This window comes from Panthera pardus, unplaced genomic scaffold (genome assembly GCF_024362965.1).
Source record: "Panthera pardus isolate Hobbes unplaced genomic scaffold, ASM2436296v1 HiC_scaffold_10, whole genome shotgun sequence".
Lineage (NCBI taxonomy): Eukaryota > Metazoa > Chordata > Mammalia > Carnivora > Felidae > Panthera > Panthera pardus.
The window spans coordinates 18186463-18193232 of record NW_026526655.1 but is presented as its reverse complement, the minus strand read 5'-3'; positions in this window follow the sequence as shown (position 1 = coordinate 18193232).

Genomic DNA, 6770 nt, shown 5'->3' with positions numbered 1-6770 from the left:
GACTTGTCATGCATTCTCTGGCTTCTCTGATATGGTGGGGAGCAGGTCTGGGCCCCAGGAGCATAGGATTGTAGGCTCTCAGGTCACACAGCCTCACTTGACCTAAAGATCTGGAGTTCAAGAGCTGTAATTGGACATGCATCTGGTGGGGAGCTGGTGTGGAGAAAACATAAAAGTGTTCTGAGCCCTCGACAGCTGCTCTGGAGACAGCTGACCCTCATGCCTCTCCCTTGCTATTCTCTACCTTAGCTGATGGACCCCTAGTTCAAGATCAGCTGATTTGCAGACTGGCCAGAGATCACGGCTTTCAGGGCCCCACTGAGATAGATGTTCAGAGCAGCTCAGATCTTGGGTTCCTCAGGAACTTGGGTGGGAAAGTCAGGGAAAGACGGATGAATTGGCAGAGTCTGAAAGTAGACAGGGGCAGAGACGTGGAAGAACGAAGACCCAAGAATTTCAATTTGCTGAGGGTCCCAGGACTCCTTTGAATCTGTCACTGGCTCTTGATGTAGACTCCATGAGGCCTGGCCTCATGGGATTCAGGTTCTAGAAGCCTTTCCTTCCCTTAATGTGCCCGGTATATCTTTACATAAACCCCTAACTCAGTCCTTAACGTTGGAGGCGTGGAAAGGCAGAGCCTACCATGGGAGAAACGCGCTCTTCCTGTTGTGTCTCCTGTCAGTCCATTCCTGCCTGCCTTGACTGGGCCCTGCTTCCCTGGCCTTCCTTCCTGCTTTGTCCACTCTCCCCTTTCTCTCTCTGTCTTATTATCTTCCTGCCCTGCCCCGGGGTCCTGGCTCAAAGCCAGTAGCTTCCGTCCAGTCTCCCTTTAAGGGGGATGTTCAGGTCCCTTAGACTGAAAGTTGGAGCACTTTCTGATATTGACCGCACAACCACAGCTTGGATTGTGACTCATCAAAGACTTGTTCCTGCGAACCCAGCTCCACGGGGTGGTGACTGCTTGCTCTAGGAAGGGAGTGTGGAGGGGCGAGACTCCCATCCCTTCCCCCGTGGGCTAACACCTTCCCCCACTCTGAGCTCAGCTGAATGAGCTGCTGTTCCTCATGACACAAGGGAATAGCCCGCATCCACACTCCTGAGCTAACCTGTCTCTGTTGATGCTGAATGCCCAGCTGGTTTGCTCCTGCTTCCGAGCGGGGGGACCTGCCTGTTCAGTCTCCTGTCTCTCCCAGCACCTTCATCTAGACCCAGCATTGCAACTAGTCTGTGCTCAGGGCTCCTGGGGGTCCCTACTCAGGCGGTGGACTTGGGGAGAGGGCTGGTTGGGCTAGGTCAATGCTGGGAATGGGAGATGTTCCTCAAGTCTCTCTGAGCTCCACGCTCTTGCTGTCTGGCTTTCCTTGCCAGATCCTCCCTGCTTTGGGTGAGGCCTTCCCTGAGATCTGCAATCCTCCTATAGGCCTGGGACCCTGTGTTGTTCAGACTTTCCCTGTCCCAGGGATGTGGATGACATCTGATGGGTGGAAACTCTACCAAAGGGCACGGGTTCTCTACTAGGCCAGTTAGCGGGTTGCTGGTAAAAGGTTTTCACATACCTGAGACAGAGTGAGAAAAGTGAGTACAGTGTAGTGTCTTTCACAAAGCCAAAGATACTCATTTCACATTTTTTTTGAGAGAGAGAGAGAGCAAGAGAGGGAGAGAGAGAGAGACAGCATGAGCCGGGGAGAGGGGCAGAGGGAGATAGAGAATCCCAAGCAGGCTCCGTGCTCAGTATGGAGCCCAGTGTGGGCTTGATCCCAGGACCCTGGGATCGTTACCTGAGTCGAAATCAAGAGTCGGATGCTCAACGGATTGAGCCAGCCAGGTGCCCCCCCAAGGTATTCGTTTTAAAGAGATATCCTTTGGGGCGCCTGGGTGGCTCAGTCGGTTAAGCGGCCGACTTCAGCTCAGGTCATGATCTCGCAGCCCGTGAGTTTGAGACCTGCGTCGGGCTCTGTGCTGACAGCTCAGAGCCTGGAGACTGTTTCAGATTCTGTGTCTCCCTCTCTCTGACCCTCCCCCGTTCATGCTCTGTCTCTCTCTGTCTCAAAAATAAATAAACGTTAAAAAAAAATTAAAAAAAATTTAAGAGGTATCCTTTGCTTGAAAGTTACTCTGTGTGTGTGTGTGTGTGTGTGTGTGTGTGTGTGTGTGTGTGTGAAGAGAGACAGAGAGTGTGTAAAAGTATCATTTTTCTGATATAATATTCTTTTATGGTTACTTAACAAATTAAAACTTAGCAATTCTAATTTGGACCCTAAGATTTGTCGTTATAATTTTGCTAGCTGAGATCTGCGAAATCCCAAAGTCAGGGAGTCACACATTGGTCTGGGCCACCCCTTCCAGAATCTCTAAAGCCTTAGATTCTTCTAACTTAGCAAATTGAAATGACACATCTATCCTCCCTAAGAGGGGCTGACAGTAGCTAAGGACATGTTTTTGTCCTCACTTCTTGCAAGAGACTAAGAGCGGTAGATTTCAGAGATGCTCCTCCTTCCAGTGCTAATCATTAGAAACACTCTGAAGACTTTTAATTCAGAGTCAGTTTGAACAGAAAACACAACTCAAACTGACTTAAACCAAGCTAAATTTAGTTTAAGTTAATTTAAAAGCCACTGGCTCATGGGGTGCCTGGGTGGCTCAGTTGGTTAAGTGTCTGACTTCGGCTCAGATCACGATCTCACAGTTCATGGGTTCGAGCCCCATGTCGGACTCTGTGCTGACAGCTCAGAACCTGGAGCCTGCTTGGGATTCTGTGCCCTGCTCTTTCTCTGTCCCTCCCCTGCTCGCGCTCTGTCTGTCTGCCTGTCTATCTGTCTTTCTCCCTCTCTCTCAAAAATGAATAAGCATTAAAAAAATTACTGGCTCGTGAGACTTTTGTGACCACGTCTGGCTAAGTTTTGGCTTGTTTGGGGGCTCCAAAGATGCCTCCAGGATCCAGCTCTAGGCTTGACTTCCCTTGGGCCGACTTCATCCCAGGCACACGGCAGCCTGAGCAGTTCCAGGTTCTTGGCATCTCATACCTGGTGTCACGAGGGAGTCTGCTTCCAGACATCCCAGAACGTGTCTCGGTGGCCTGACTGTCCTGATTGGGGTCGTGTGCTCCTCCGGGAAAGGTGGCCGAGGGAACAGAATGAGTTAATAACTTATATATCCTGTGTCCTATCCCCGGAGCCCCAAGCCTAAAGCACAAGGGCTAAAAGTGAAAAAAGGTGATTCCCCAAAGCAGGGTACAGTTAACACAAAAATGTGGAGTCGATGCCTAGAGGCAGGTACTGTTGCTGCCTCCTCCTAACTATCTCTAAAATCAAGCCCCTTTTCCCTGCATAGACGCTATTCTGTCACTTCCGGGAGAATTCTCGAAGGGCAGTGCAACAGCCTCCTGAACCAGTTCCTAAGCAATCATCCCCACCTCCCCAGCCACTTTCCACCTGGATGCCGAAGGATACTTCTTTTGTGATCATGTCCCTTGGGTGGCTTAAAAAGTTGTGTCCACAAAGTTCAACCTCCTCAGTGTGTACAGCAGGCCTTTATAACCCGTCCACACAGCCTGATCTCAGACCCGTCCCTCCCTTCCTCTCCCCACCCAACCACACACGCCAGAAATATAAATTCCCATCTTCCTCGAATCCATCATTTCATTCTCAGGCAGCCTTGTCTTCAGCCAATCTCTTTTCCTCAGGCAACGCCTCCTTGAAGATCCAATTCTCATGTCATCTCTTCTGTGACTTCCCTTGACCCCCAGATGGCAGAGCCACTACTCTTCCTTGCTGTTTCCTGGGCACTTTGTTCTTTCACGTTGATTTTCAGTAAAAGTTGCTTGCTTGTTATTGCACAAAGAACACGCAGATATGTTCTCTCGGTCAGGTTGCAAATATGGAAAATAATGCTGAGGTTCTCCTTGGTCGTCCCCTCCATAGAGGTAAGTATCCTGCCAGACACATTTCTATGAATTTACATACAGACATATACCTTGTAGAAATAGCTTTTTCCTCCACAAATGATATCATGCCTTATGTTGAAACTTTACATTCTGGGGGCGCCTGGGTGGCTCGGTCGGTTAAGCGTCCGACTTCGGCCCAGGTCATGATCTCGCGGTCCGTGAGTTCGAGCCCCGCGTCGGGCTCTGTGCTGACAGCTCAGAGCCTGGGGCCTGTTTCAGATTCTGTGTCTCCCTCTCTCTCTGACCCTCCCCTGTTCATGCTCTGTCTCTCTCTGTCTCAAAAATAAATAAACGTTAAAAAAAAATTAAAAAAAAAAAAAGAAACTTTACATTCTGAAACGTTATATTCTGAGGACTTTCATTGACTTTATTTCCAGTCCTGCCATTACCTTTTTTTTCCTTAGAAATCACACTCCAGGGGCGCCTGGGTGGCGCAGTCGGTTAAGCGTCCGACTTCAGCCAGGTCACGATCTCGCGGTCCGTGAGTTCGAGCCCCGCGTCAGGCTCTGGGCTGATGGCTCGGAGCCTGGAGCCTGTTTCCGATTCTGTGTCTCCCTCTCTCTCTGCCCCTCCCCCGTTCATGCTCTGTCTCTCTCTGTCCCCAAAATAAATAAAAAACGTTGAAAAAAAAAATTTAAAAAAAGAAATCACACTCCACCCACCAAATAATCTTGTTTTATTAATTTTACTATTTATACAACAAAGAGCTATATAGAGCTTACTGTGTGCCAGGCACGTTACAAGTAAGAGCTCATCCAATCCTCATAACCATCCCATGAGGTGCGCACTGATATCACACCCATTGCACAGATGAGAAAATGGAGGTATGAGAGATTAATTAATTTATCCCGAGTCACATGTCTAAGTGGTGGAGCCAGGATTTGGACTCCAGAAGTCTGGTTCCAGAATCTGTGCACCCACCACTATGCTGCATTACCACATGGCCTTTCCTCTCCACTGTTCTCCAAATGTGCCTGCTGAGGATATGAAACTGTGCTCATTGGTAAGGAAGACATCCTAGTGCCAGGACACTTGTGAAGGTGGCAATTTCTTTCTTCCTCCCTTCCTTCCTTTCTTTCTTCCTCTCTTCCTTCCTTCCTACTTTTCTTCCTTTCTTCCTCTCTTCTTTCCTTTCCTTTCCTTTCCCTTCTTCCTCTTCTCCTTCTTCTTCTTCCTCTTCCTCCTTTTCCTTTCCTCCTCCTCCTCCTCCTCCTCCTCCTCCTCCTCCTCCTCCTCCACAATCACTTTTGATCTCACAAATGTCTTGTCCTTTTTTTTCTTTTCCGCTGAAAACATTCTTCATTTTCGTTACCTATATCATGCAAAACAACTGACCTCACACGGGGCTGTCTAACTGCTCACTGTGACACCATCTTTCTTGAGACCATTATACATTTTTAAAAGCTACAACGATTTGGGGCGCCTGGGTGGCTCAGTCAATTGGGCATCCCACTTCGGCTCAGGTCATGATCTCGCGGTTTGTGGGTTTGAGCCCCACGTTGGGCTCTGTGCTGACAGCTCAGAACCTGGGGCCTGTTTCAGATTCTGTGTCTCATTTCTCTTTGCCCGTCTCTGTTTGCACTCGTATTGCTCTCTCTCAAAAATAAACATTAAAGAAATTAAAAAACAAATAAATAAAAGCTACAATGACTGCAGGGATTCAGTAAAAGGAATTCAGGAAAATGACTCAATGAAGCAGCATGCTGTGCACTTTCACAATGTGAAAGTATTGTTTGTCTACAGGCAGGAAACAAGCTGATGAAACTCCTCAGCTATAAACACGTGCCACCTCTCATGAAAAAGCAATGATTCTGATAAGGAGTCACAGGCTCAAAGGGTGAAGCCGGAAGCCACAGATTATTCCCAGGCCTTCAAACCTAATGAATGCAGTCTTCCTGGCTGGATTGCTACATTGCTTGGGACTGCTAGCTCCTTCGTTCATTCCATTTTCTGTTTTATGAATGGGAACATCTGTTACTATTACTCTATGACTGTCTTACCATTATATTTGGGAGCAAAGAACTGGTTTTGTTGGTTCACAGGTGCACAGATGGAGAGCAATTATGCCCCAGGAATCATACCCACATCCTCACCCATACTTTAGATAATTTAAATAATAAGATCTGGGACTTTCAAGTTGGTGAGATTCAGATAAAATTTTGGGCTTTGAGTTGATGCTGTAATGGGTTGAGACTTTTGAGAACCTTTGGATGGGGTGATTTTACTTGGGATGGATGTGAATCTGGGGGGCAAATGTAGACTGTGGCAGGCAGAATAATGGCCCTCCAAAAATGTTCACGTCCTAACCCCCAAATCTGTGAATAGGTTACCGTGATAAAAGGGATTTACCAATGTGATTAAGTCAAGAGTTTTGAGATGGGGAGATTATTCTGGGTCATCTAGGTAGCCTAAATGTAATCACAAGGATCTGTGTAAGGGGGAGGCAGGAGAATCAAAATTGTAAGGCCAGAAACAGAGATTGCAGTGATATGGCCATGATCCAAGGATGCCAGCAGCTTCTATAAATTGGAAAAGGCAAAGGACAGGTTTTCCCCTGGAGAGAAACTTTCCTTCCTACCGGAAGGAAACTGTAAAGTGTTAATTAACATGGCAAAGGCCACTTTGCAGGTGTGATTGAGGTTCCCACAGACTTTAAGATGGGGAGATAATCCTGGATTATCCAGTGGGCCAATCTAATCACAGGAGTCCATAAACACAGGGAAACTCCCTGGCTGTTGCAGAGAGATGGGATTGTGGAAGAAGGGTCAGAAAGGTACAAAAAGGGGGCTACAATCTAGGAGATGCGGGAAGGCTCTAGAAGGTGGAA